The sequence below is a fragment of the Sus scrofa genome, chromosome 16, assembly GCF_054392235.1.
Source record: "Sus scrofa isolate SSC_HxYL_T2T_F1_AM1 chromosome 16, Sscrofa_HxYL_maternal_Yorkshire_Landrace_v2.0, whole genome shotgun sequence".
In the NCBI taxonomy this organism is placed as follows: domain Eukaryota; kingdom Metazoa; phylum Chordata; class Mammalia; order Artiodactyla; family Suidae; genus Sus; species Sus scrofa.
The window spans coordinates 60,148,823-60,161,653 of NC_139398.1; the positions used below are offsets into that span (position 1 = coordinate 60,148,823).

Here is a 12,831-nt window from a genome sequence, read left to right on the forward strand (position 1 = left end):
CAGGGAGGGCTGGAGGTCGCCCTCGGGAGGGGCGCCCAGGTGAGCTGCACCTCCTGAGAAAAACTTGGCCAGACGGCAAGCCTGCCCACCCCAACCTTCTCCTCCAGGCCTCAGACATCCACTGAGAACTGTGGTTTCCTTGAGAACCTGTGGCCCCACCTCTCGCCTCTGCTCAGCTAGCTGCTCATGGGCAGGAACTGGGGGAGGAGTCGATGGTGGGTTCTGGGAGCTGTGACTTTCAAGTCGGGTTTCTCCTTTATCCCGCTGGGCCGCAAATCGGGGTGGGGGTGTGTGTGCTGCTTTCTGGACAGGCTGCATCACGTGATCCCCCTTCATGTCAGGCAGCCAGGCCTCAAAGATACACCCTTCAAAACCACATTGACAAGTGGCTCATATAATTCTAATACCAACCCTGTGGGGTAGACCATATGGCCCAGCTGTGAGACTTTGGACATGTTAATGAACTTCTGCGTCTCTGTGTCTTCATCTGTAAAATGGGGATAATAGTACCTCCCTCACAAGTTGTTTAGTAAATGAATCACCAGGACAGAGGGGAACCCCCCCACCCCCGATACTGACAAGTAGGCTACCTCAACCGTCAGACTGTAAAGTCACACTTCGGCCAGGTGGAAGGATAGGTCGTTAGGAGTGTAGCCAAGAAGGGCCTGCTGGTGTGGGGATCACCTGCACTGTCCGAGGCAGTGCTGGATGGGGGCAGGTCCATGCAGCAGGCGGGCAGCTCCTGGAGTGGCCCTGGAGGCCATGCACCAGGCCCTACTACTGTATGGGAAAGATGGAGTTGAACCTGCTCACTCGTTCTCCCCAGAGAAGCCCCCGCCTCCACAGAGGCGGTGTTAGTCAAGGGATGAAAAGGATCCAAAAATGTCCCCTTGGGCTGGTGTCCTCTATCCAGAGACACGTCATGAGTGGAGAAGAAGCATTCCACTCCCTGGCCCCCCACCGTTTTACACATCAACCCCGAAATTTCCGCACTAAAAGTGTCTTCAGGATTATTTAGCCCAGCATGCTCATTTCCACGAGAGGAAGCACACTCAGTGAGGCAGCATGACTTGGTGAAAGAGCAGGGCCAAGAGCAGACCGGGGGTGGAGTCTGGGGTGGAGCTGGCAGGGCTGTTTCCAGGTTGCTGCTTCAGGAGCAAGGATTTCTCCAACCAGGCCACCCCCCGCCCCCCAGCCCCCATGAGCATTGCGTGCTGGCCAGTCCACTGCTCAGCCTCCCACTCCTTTCCTCTGCTTAAATGTCTCATCAATAAATGAGATGAGCCTCATCCAGGCAGCATCTGCTCCGTTCAGTGGTAACATATATAGTGACTCATCGGTATTTAGCCTTTAATATGCCTCTATTAAGCAAGTGTCTATCCTTTAATATGTACTTGTCCCTGTGTTTAATGCCTAACTGGAGGGGAACAGAAAAAACAGCCCAGTTCTGTAGACTCCTTGCAGATCTGGCATCTTCCCATCCCTTCCACAGCCTGGGGTTTGCCTCTGGCAACATGTCCAGGACAATGCCACTCCCGATTTGACTCAGCTCACAGCAGTGCTACCACCTGCCTCATTCTGGCCATGTGGGAGTCTTTCTAATCATCAAATGTCAGAACTGGAAGGCTTCTTACAGATTATCTGGTCCAGTGATTTTTAAGATTTTCATTTCCTTATAAAACAAATTCTTCTGGGGATTTTAAAAGGTAGAACTGCTTGGGATGAAGCAAGGGCTGCAGGGCCAGAGGCTCACCCACTAGGCTTTCTTTTTGCCCTGCTCCCTCCCCACTTCCCAGCTCCCTGAGAACAAGGAGCCCATTTTACAGATGAGCAAAGGGAGTCCCAGAGAGTAAAATCACACAGTTGGTGAATGGACCTGGGAGCCTAGATTTGAGAATTCCATAACAAGCGGCTTATAAAAAGTAAGACATGTTTTTTTTCTCTGTTTGTTAAAATTCTGATTTTTTTGGCATTAAAAGAGTGAATTAAATGAGCTTTTTCTTTACTAACAGGGTTAGTCTTTTAATGAGTTTGTCAAATATTTGTCAAGCATATGATCTTAGCAGGTGCTTAAAAGATTCATGATCTGAGCATAGATACAAACAAAATCAGCCTCTGGTGCTCATGAAAATCAGAGAGTGCCTATGGAGTTAAGATCACATTTCATTGCGAGTTACAGGCACACCAAGTAATTGTGGCTTAAACAAGACAAAAGTGTGTTTCTCTTGCACATTAAGGTTTGGAGGTAGACAGTCCATGGCTGGCATGGTGGCTCTGTTCCATAGAGTTCTCTGCCGTAGGGGATGGCTCTTGACTTCTTGCACCAATATGGTGGCTGGAACTCTAGCCATATCTACCAGGTAGCAGGATGGAGAAAAGAACAAAGAAGAAAGGGGACAAAGGGCCCAGGCCAGTCCCATTTGAACAGAATTTCCCGAACGTTGCCAAAAAGAAACTTCTGTTTATGTGCCATTGGCTCGAACTGGTCTTATATCATCCCTAAATGCATTCCAGGCAGCCGTGTGCCCAGCGACATGTCAGGGGTTGTCTTGCAATAGAGGAGGAGAGAACTGGGGGACACTGTGACAGAGCGAGTCTCTTAGGTTTATTTGCCTGTCCCTGATTTGCAGAAACAGAGTTTGAGGGCGCCTAACTGTATCAAGTGTGTAGGGGACACGGAGGTGGGGGAAGTAAGGTGGACCCAAGAGGAAAAGGGCTGGTGATGGCTGATGGAGGTAGACGTGGGCCAAATGAAGTGAGAGGGGCTCAGTGATCTGGAAACCTGTGTCAAGTGCTCTCCAAATTGTGTGCCCCCGAGGGTTCACATATCTCCTCCTCTGGCAGGGCTGTTTCAGCCAATCATTTATTGACTGAACGGCAATCATGGGCAACAGAACATTATCTGACCCTAGATTCTGTCTCGGGAGGAGGAACGTTTATGGCAAAAACCATTAAGCAAACAAAACAAAACAGGAAAATTTATGGGAACATTTATACTGAATCGTCAAGGCAGGCCAAAGACCAAAAATACAATGCACCAAAGTGTGACAAAGCGAATATGGGAAAAAAAAAAAAAAAAAAAGCTAATGTAAGATGATGGTGTATAAAATACCATTATTTCGTTTGGGGACTAACATGAGCAGCTGTGGACAGTCAGGTGGCTTTAAATAATGGACAGCGGTTATTGAATTATGTTATGAATAATGACAGGATTTCTTTTTAAATTTAAGGTTCGATTATAAAGCGCTTGGCTCTTATCTCTGTGTACAATGTATGGAGAGTGGACAATTTCCTAGCTGCTAGAATTCATCCCTGTGTCTCAGATAGGAATGCATTTAATAGACTGCCTCAGTGTGGCTTTCTTTTGGGAAATTTCAATTTCACTGCGAGCAATTTACATAGAGAGCCGCAGCTTGAATTCATAGCTCGTGTCCTGGTTGCTCTGGAGATAGCTTCTCTGTTGGAAAGGCAATTACGATCCGCAGGAGAAGCCTGTCTACCATTAGTCTCCAGGTTTAAATGTTGACAGGTGGAGATAGGAGTGGGGGCGGGGGTGATTAATAAAGGGCTTTGTGTTTCTCATCCACAGAAGGAAAGGGATTTAAGTGTCATGATTTCCTGGCCTCCAAAGATATATATTTTTTTTTCTTCTGCACATTTCAAGCTTTTGACCAAAATGAGAAAATGAGTTCTTTTTGTAATTTGGATTTTGTTACCTTGAGAATATAGGGACAAATACATGGAATGGCTAAAAGTTGGCCCCTTGACGTTTCCAAGCCATGGAAAAGAAATCTAGTGAATCTCAAAGATTGGTGGATCTGGATACTAAGTTTATATGCAATTGGCACTAAGTCGGTGGATGTGGCTACTTCTTAAAATAATGTGGTGATTTTTGCAATAATCTTTGTTCTTCTTTGGGAAAGTGGGTTTGTATTCTGGTGGTTGATGCTCGATGCTCGATGCCATTATACCCAAAGCCTCTCTATGATGGTGTTCACGAAAGAGCTTTTCCCCTTAACAGCTAATATGGTGAAACTGTTGTATCCGCAAATTAGATCATGGTTCAGCCAAACAAATGTGTGTTTTATGAGTGACTTACTCTTTAAGAGGTCCAGATATAGCCCAGAGGCTTGTGCATCAAATCGGACGCCTGAGCCGAGAACTGCCAGCATTTTCATCTAATTGACTTCGGCATGGGGACCCCTGATTCCTTCTCCTTTAATCATCACCTTATATTCAGGGCTAAAAGGCTATAATTATTTGAAGTAGCTGAAATTTGAGTGACCCAGATAATTATCTCAGCAAGATGGGCTTAAAGTTTATTGACACAAATGCCAGTTTCATTAAAGGTTTGGTACAAAAGGCAAGTCTGTGGGACAGCTGGTTGGCCGAGGTGAATTGACAAGGAACGGCACCAAAGACCCAGGAATCACCAAGGGACTTTGAAGTAATTACCATCATTTCCATAATACAGTTAGCAAAGAATTATGGGAGGCCAGAAAACCTTTCTGATTCTCACACTTGGCTTCGCCCAAATTGGGGCTAAGCTGCTAAGAATTAGAGAACTTCTTCCTTCATCATTCCTCAAGGTAGACCCCATAGCATCATGGCTCAGACTCCACCCAGGCATATTCCTAGTCCAGAAAATGGTCCATGAGTCAAAACGAATCAAAGCTGTACGCTTTCCTCGATTGTGGGAAGCCAAAGCTAACAGTATGACATAGGAACACGTTCACAGGTATAAATTTTAAAACCCTACTTTATACATCTATTTCTTTTGTCTGTTTATTGGATGACTAAAGATAGCACAATACCTACCTGCTACAAAGTTAAAAAAAAATTTTTTTTTAGCTATTATCATCTGAATTAAACATACATAATTGAGCTCTCAATACTGTATTGTAGGGTTTATTACTTATCATTAAATGGTGAGAATCCTACCTGTGGTTTAACTATAGATCACGTTGGGAATTAAAGGTATTTTTCTACCACTTGTCAATTGCTACCTCCTACTGTTGGTTAACATATAATAGGCATGTCCTATTTCTCCAACTAGATTAGAAATTAGTAAGGTCGGTGCCTCTAGTAACAATATTACCACAGAAGAGCCGCTTAAACCACACATTTATTTATTTATTTTTCTTTTTAAAAAAATCGCAGTATAGTTGATGTGCAATATTACAGAAGTTTCAGGTGTACAATACAGTGATTCATAATTCTTAAAGATTAGTTTTTTGTTTTTTTTTTTATAAAATACTGGCTATAATTCCTACATTGTACTATGTATATCCTTGCAGCTTTTTTTTTTTTTTTTGTCTTTTTGTTCTTTTTAGGGCTGCTCCCTTGGCATATGGAGGTTCCCAGGCTAGGGGTCTAATCGGAGCTGTAGCCACCGGCCTATGCCAGAGCCACAGCAATGCCAGATCCAAGCTTCATCTGCGACCTACACCACAGCTCACGGCAATGCCGGATCCTTAACCCACTGAGCAAGGCCAGGGATCGAACCTACAACCTCATGGTTCCTAGTCAGATTCGTTAACCACTGAGCCGTGACGGGAACTTCTGTAGCTAATTTATTTTTTTAAATAGTAGTTTGTACATCTCAATCCCATACTCTTACTTTGCCCCTCCCCCTTCTCTCTCCCCACTGGTAATCACTTAGTTTGTTCTCTTTGTCTGTGAGTCTCTTTCTTTTTTGCTATATTCACTAATTTCTTTTATTTTTTAGATTTTACATGGAGTTCCCATTGTGGAAAAGTGGCTAATGAATCTGACTAGGAACTATGAGGTTGCAGGTTTGATCCCTGGCCTTGCTCATTGGGTTGAGGATCCAGCATTGCCTTGAGCTGTGGTGTAGGTCGCAGACGTGGCTCGGATCCCGAGTTGCTGTGGCTGTGGCGTAGGCCAGCGGCTACAGCTCCGATTAGACCCCTAACCTGGGAACCTGCACATGACGTGGGAGCGGCCCTAGAAAAAGGCAAAAAAAAAACCAAAAAGAAAAAAAAAAAGATTTTACATTTAAGTGATATCATGCAGTATTTGTCTTTTTCTGATTTATTTGATGTAGCATAATACTTTCTAAGTCCATCCATGCTGTTGCAAATGGCAGAATTTCATTCCTTTCTATGGCTAAGTAGTATTCCATTGTATGTATGTATATATCTGTATATATCTATATATATTTATCTGTATCTGCATCTATATACCACATCTTCTTTATCCATTCATGTGTCAATGGACATTTAAGTTGCTTTCATGTCTTAGCAATTGTAAATATTGATGTTACAAACACTGGGCTGCATGTTAACTTTTTGAATTAGAGTTTTCGGTTTTTTTCTAAAAAATACAAGTTGCTGGATCATCCAGTAGTTCCCTTTTTAGTTTTTTGAGACACCTCCATTCTGTTTTCCATAATGGCTGCCCCAGTTTATACTCCCAAACAGCACATATTTATTACCTCAGAGTTTCTGTGGGTCAGGAATCAAGGCTTGAATAAATTGGGGTTCATGTGATCAATATGTCGTCAGAGCTGAGGCCTCATCTGAACGCCTGAGTGGGAAGGGATCCACTTCCAAGCTCACAAATCTTATGTGTTTTTGTCTCCTCCAGCACCTGACGCTGTGCTTTGCACATGCAAGTGGTGCTTGTGAGGAACTGATGGGAATTTTGACGTCTGTAAATGGAAATGTGTGGACGGGAAGCTAAGAATGAAGCCACTCTCCTGGGCCTGACCTCCTCTTTGAGGGAATGGATGGGGATAGAGATAGTAGATTCCAATCTGGGTGTCGATAACCCAGTTTGTGAATATGCATCTGGACCCATCACACCTCTGGGTAAAAAAGTGTCAATAACAATGATAACAGCTTCTACCCACTGAGCATTTGTACTGGGCTAAGCAGATGAGAGAGCTGAGGCCTAGAGAGGTTAACTGTTATGCTCAAAGTTCATGAAGCTGGTCAATGGAGGAGCAAGGAAACCTTATTCTTTTAACGTCAAAGTGCATGTTCCCATCCACTATGCTTTCCTGCCTCTGAGGGAGCCCTCTGGGTGGGGCACAGAGCAGTTTAGCTCTGTGGGGAGTGAGGTATACTGCTTCCTTAACCTCAAGCATCTTTTCTTCAGGAGAAGGGTTAAGAAGCGATTAAAAACTCTCACAGCCAGGTACTGTTAAAATTGCTTTCCTTCTTATATAGGCCAATTTTAACAGTAAACAAGCCATAAATCAATGTCTAACCTCTAGCACAGTTGAGCAGCCAGGGTCGGGGAGAGGAGGCAATGATCAGTCACAGTCAGTAGCACTGTTTGGAGACAGGCCGTAAGGCTAGCCTTCCGTGGTCGGGGGGTCAGCAGAGTGTGATGCAATGGAGCGGAGCAGGAAGCCAGTTGCACACACGCAAGCTCTGTCAGCTGTCGCCCTGGCCTCTAGCCAGGGCAGGATTTTCTCCCCCAAGTCAATGATTGTGCCCTTGTGGTTTGGGGGCCTCAAGGTTCCAAATCATTAATGTGATACCCTGTCGCTTTGGGCAGATTTCTGCCCAGCGTCCTCTGTGACAAATTGCAAAGACAAATCAGAAACACATTTATCAGTCAGAGCAAGTCAGCCAGCAGTCATCCAAACCAGCAAAAATAACTTAACAGTTGATATTTGCACATATTACACCTAGGCATGCATAGACACATGCCCTTAACTACAGGCACTGAAGAAGAGAGAGTCATTATGTGGTGATTTATCAAAGGATGGAGCAAGGCCATGAGTTTCTCAAAAAAAATTTCAGACACAGCATTTACTGGGTGATGATGATACAGAGCCAGCATTCACTGTATATTCTCTGATGATGGCTTTTACTCTATGACTTGTTACACTTCTAAGCTAGAATATTGATGGTTTCTTGCAACTTCTTAAACAGTGCCAGGATGTGTCCCTAGTGAGTCCAAAAGGTACCTCATCCCAGACTTCCTACTCCTCCTTCCCTCCTCAACTTGTTACCTGTGCATACCCAGCAGACTGAAGAGTTAGAAGTGAGATGGAATGAGGTGCTTTTAGGAGAGAGGCTGAGAACAGCACAATGGTGAGAGTTGAAAAAGAAGGGAAACATAAGACAACCAGCTTTGCAATGGTTCTCAAATTTTGTAGCACATTAAAATCCTCTAAGGAGTTTCCAAAAACTATAATCCAGGCCACAAACTCAGACCAATGAAATTAGAATCTCTGAGGGTGACACTGAGGCAGCGTTATTCTTTAAATTCACCAGCGGTGACCTAAAGGGAGACGAGACTTGCCATCTCTAGTCATCTATCACTGTCAAAATATTACCGTACCCTTAGTGGCTTAAATTACACAATTTATTATCTCACAGTTTCTGTGGGTCAGGAATGCAGGCCAGACTTAATTGGGGCCTTTGTTTTTGGATCTCTCAGGAGGCTCTAGTCAACATGTTAATCAGGGCTGAGGTCTCATCTGAAATCATGAATGTGGAAAAATCCACTCCATGAAGCTCACATGGTTGTTGGCAGGATTCAGTTCCTCATGGTCCAGGATCCCTTGGTGAATAGAAGAGCTGGAAACAAAAACAAGAAACTCGGTCTAGATTATTTTCCTTTAATATTCTGTTTTGTACAAAATATTAAAAAAATCATGACATGATTGCATAGAATTATATAATGATCACCCTTGTATACCACCCAGCTTTATAAACGTTTTACCATATTCCAGTAATATTTTCACTTCACTGTTTCTTTTCTGGAAACAGTTATGTGGGGAAAAAAGACGATCTTGTCACAGTCAGCAAAGGATAAGTGTGTCTTCACCTCTTTTTGTGGTTATGATTCGTGGTATGATGCATGTTAGCACAAGTAGCTAGAAAGGCTGTACCTGGGAGATTCACAGCAGAAGTGGAAGGTGATTGTTCTTTCCCAACAGCCTCAACAGATGAGAAGGATGCCAGTAGGAAGACAAAGAGCCTTATTTTTGTCTGTGATGACATATTGAATGTAAACCCAAGGATGTACCTGGCTCCAGTGCTCACAGGTGCCAATAGCTATTACCTGCAGGTTGTGGTGAGCAGAATTCACTAACCCAACTCTCTTCATATTTATGGCATGTATCTCTACTTCCATCTTCCAATTTTGGCCATCATGACCAACAACGAGTTATATTCCATACAAGCAGTCAATCAAGGTCAAACCACAAAGATTACAGGAGTGTTTGCAGAGTTTAGGGGTCTGAGTTGTCCTTGCAAGGGGCAGCCAGTGTTAGGAAAGGGTACTAAGTAAATCACAGGGCCTTTTGTTTCCAGGCTCTGGCCAAGGTCAACAGACTTGAGGGACAAATGAGGTTTCTGGGGGATCTCAGCCTTTCAGGAGAACTCGCCGCAGCAAAGCCCAACAGGCTCCTGTAGATGTGTGCTCTTACTACTTAAATGTTGGACTAATTTATTTTAGATAGTTTTATCTCATAGATTAGCTGCATTTCTTTCCCACTTAGTTAAAAAAACTCACTTATGTCTAAAACCCTCATAAGGATGTTTAAACCAGTTTCGCTGGTCCGGGATACGGTGCCTGGTAAGGACTAAAAATAAACCAGCAAGGCTCAAGTGAGGTTTCAGTGGCAGAATCAAAGGAGTTCGAGGGATTTCTAAACTTGGCCAAAGGCTTTCCTGATTTTCTATTTCAAGTTCATTCGCATGAGAATTTTTCAAAATCTGAAGATCGTTCCTTCCTTTTCCTTGTGTTGAAAATAGAAGAATTCTGGCTTAACTTTGAAGCAGATTGCGATTTATATTTTGGTCCTTCCATAACGTGGTGATGGATGTATAATGAGGCAGTAAAAGGCTCGGCCATCAGAGTTAGACAGCCTGTGTTCAAATCCCAGCTCTGACTCTGACTATTTGTGAGACCTTGGTCAGGGGACTTAGCCTCTTTCGGTGTCCTTGTTTGTAAAATCAAGGTTGACGTGAGGATTAAATAAGGTAATGTGTTCATTTAGCGTAGGTTCTAGAGCACAGTAAGTGTTCAGGGAACGGTAGCTCTTACCTTATTCTTATAGTGAACAGAGGCATCTCTTGACTTTCTGCAGTGGTCCTGAAAAGAAAGCATTCCTATTCTCGATTTGTCAAGAGTTGGGGCGGAAATAAAGAGAAACACCTTCTGTGTCAGATTGCTAACTATTGACTAATCTGTTTCCTCATCTTCCTGGGCATACAGCTAAGACCACATTTCCTAGCCTCCCTTGCAGTCAGGTGACACCATGGGACTAGATTTTAGCCAACTGAATGAGAACAACAGTCAAAAGTTCTATTTCCAAGGCCTGGTCCATAGACGTTTTCCAAAACTATGACATCATGCTCTTTCCCTTAGGATGGAGACGGTTATGTTGACTTAACCTTCGCTCGATGAAGATGTCAGAACCCCTGTCAGCCTGAGTCCTTGAATGACACTTGGGTGGTGGAGACAGCCTAACTTCTGCCGAGACGGAAAACCCATTTTGGACTGAGGTAAATAAACTTCATTGTGTTGGCATCATTCTGTATTTTGTTATTTGTTACAGAAGCTAGTTCCAAATGCCTAGTGCTATTTTCATCACCCCTGTCCTTGACTAACGTGCCTTTCTTGCTTCGCATTTCCTATTTAAAATTCCTGAGTCACAAAAAAGAGATTTAAAAGGAAAAGGGTTTTGGGAGTTTCCAGGTGGCTCCGTGGGTGAAGGAGCTGGCATTGTCACTGCTATGGCTCAGGTCACTGCTGGGGTGCAGGTTCAATCCCTGGCCCTGGAACTTTCACATGCTGCAGATGCAGCCAAAAAATAAAAATAAAAAGGTTTTTTGAATGGCGAACTAACCAAAATCAACATCTGGGCGCTCCTGCTTTTTATTTTCTAAAACCCAGGAATCTTGGGAAATGAGCTTCAGTAAGACAGAAGTTTGAAGGTGAATGTGAGAGCACTCTGATTACCCAGACTTTACTGTTCTTGACATCAAAGCCTTAATTGTAGCAAGTAGGATTGGACTAGCCATGTGTATAATTTTGAGCATACTCAAAAGCGTTCATGAAAATAAAGTTGTAGCTGAAAATGATTGAGATCATTAATGGAAATCAGATACAATGTGGTTTACATAGTTATTTGCAAGAACTTTAAAGAATATACAGTTGATTTTCACATCAATCTCCAATTCCTTTCCACTACAGAGCAGTCAGTCACCCTTAACAAATGAGGCTGAGGAAAGTCTCTTCTCTGGGACAATCTGCATCCTCTTCCACGGGTCCCAGTAGCGACTGGCCCCCAGGTCACTGCTATTACCTATTTTTCTTTCTTTCTTTCTTTCTCTCTCTCTCTCTCTCTCTCTCTCTCTCTTTTTCCCTTTTTAGGGCCATACCCGCAGCATATGGAGGTCCCCAGGCTAGGAGTCGAATCAGAGCTGCAGCTGCCAGCCCACACCACAGCCACATCAGATCCAAGCCACCTCTGTGACCCACACCACAGCCCACACCAGTGCTGGATCCTCAACCCACTGTGCAAGGCCAGGGATCGAACCTGCAACCCCATGGTCCCTAGTCAGATTCGTTTCCTTTGAGTCACGACAGGAACTCTCTTTCTTTCTTCACCAACTTGCTTTATATATTGAGTCTTACTAATGACTATTCACTGTTACTAAAAATGGCTGACTCTTAGTGGAAATGACTCACTTGCCAGGGTGCTCTTGCTGCCAGTTCTCTGCATTAGTAATAAGAATAACGTTTTAAGAATCCACTTTCGAAGAGTATGTTACTTCTTGCTTGGAATTAAAAAAAAAAATCTACCCTTAGACAGCATCTTGACACTTTCTTAACTATGTATCACCTCATTAACCATCCCTCCAGCAACAGAGGCTCAAAAAGTTACATTCCAGGGCTTGTTTCTCATACTGAAGGGCTTGGCAGTAAGGGACACTCTTGTATTCTAGTCTAAGGGTTTATCATCAGAGGAGTCATTATATAAATAAAAGATGTGACCAAAACCCCAAAACTCCTTGGTTTCCCTAAATGCAGGAAGGCTTCCATCTCAGAAAAGTTCTGGCAATCTGAAAACAAGTATCAAGAGGGCTACTAAGTTTGAGTTTGAGTTTGAACTTGAGTTTGGGGGCAGTGACCCATCAAGTCAAACTAGATGCTACGTAGCCCATAACTAGTATGTAGATGGATAGATAAAACCTTTGATTGTCAATGGGTCAGCATTGTTAGTTCAAAAAAACCAAGTAGAACTGTAATCATAGATGTCATCTCCCAGAATACCCCACATCGTAGTTATTAAAGATTAAATATTATTCAAAAGAAAGGAATTTGTATGAAGGAGAATTCCAAAGACCCACAGCTTCCTATTCCAAAAGCATTTTCTCATGAAGAGAATTCCAAGATATAGTGCAAAACAGAGAGGTTTCTAATTTGTAAATCCTTATTAGGAAGACTCACTCTGAAATGTTGGCATAGCAACAATCACTTTGAATAGGTAATAAATAATTAATTGAAATCAAACCTTAAATAAGAACTCCACTTAGAACAGATCCAGTCTTTCTTGTCTTGGAGTTTCTGACTGCTTGCAGCAGTTTCAGAGGCAGCATTTTCACTAAATTGCATGTGAAATTTTCCTTAAGGACTCTCCATGGAACAGGAAAAATGGTTAGTATCTGACATCTTCCTTGGGGAAGAAGAGAAAGGAATGTAGGTCAAACAATTAATATGCAGTAGATGCTTTACAAATATATTATTTAGTCACCAGTTTTTCTAAAAAAGTCAAGATTAGTATTTTTATTCCCCATTTTTCAAATAGAGTTAAGCAACTTGAATCAGGTCGTTTAG

At 43.1% G+C, this 12,831-nt stretch overlaps 1 long non-coding RNA gene across 4 annotated transcripts in view; it reads left to right on the plus strand.

The window, feature by feature from the left end:
- The window catches only part of LOC110257309 (uncharacterized), a 407,691-nt gene that overhangs the window by 214,513 nt on the left and 180,347 nt on the right, over positions 1-12,831 (plus strand). For all 4 annotated transcript variants that reach the window (XR_014831516.1, XR_014831518.1, XR_002339760.2 and 1 more), the window contains exon 2: positions 10,357-10,493. This is a non-coding gene — a long non-coding RNA (uncharacterized LOC110257309). The remainder of the gene's footprint in view (positions 1-10,356; positions 10,494-12,831) is intronic.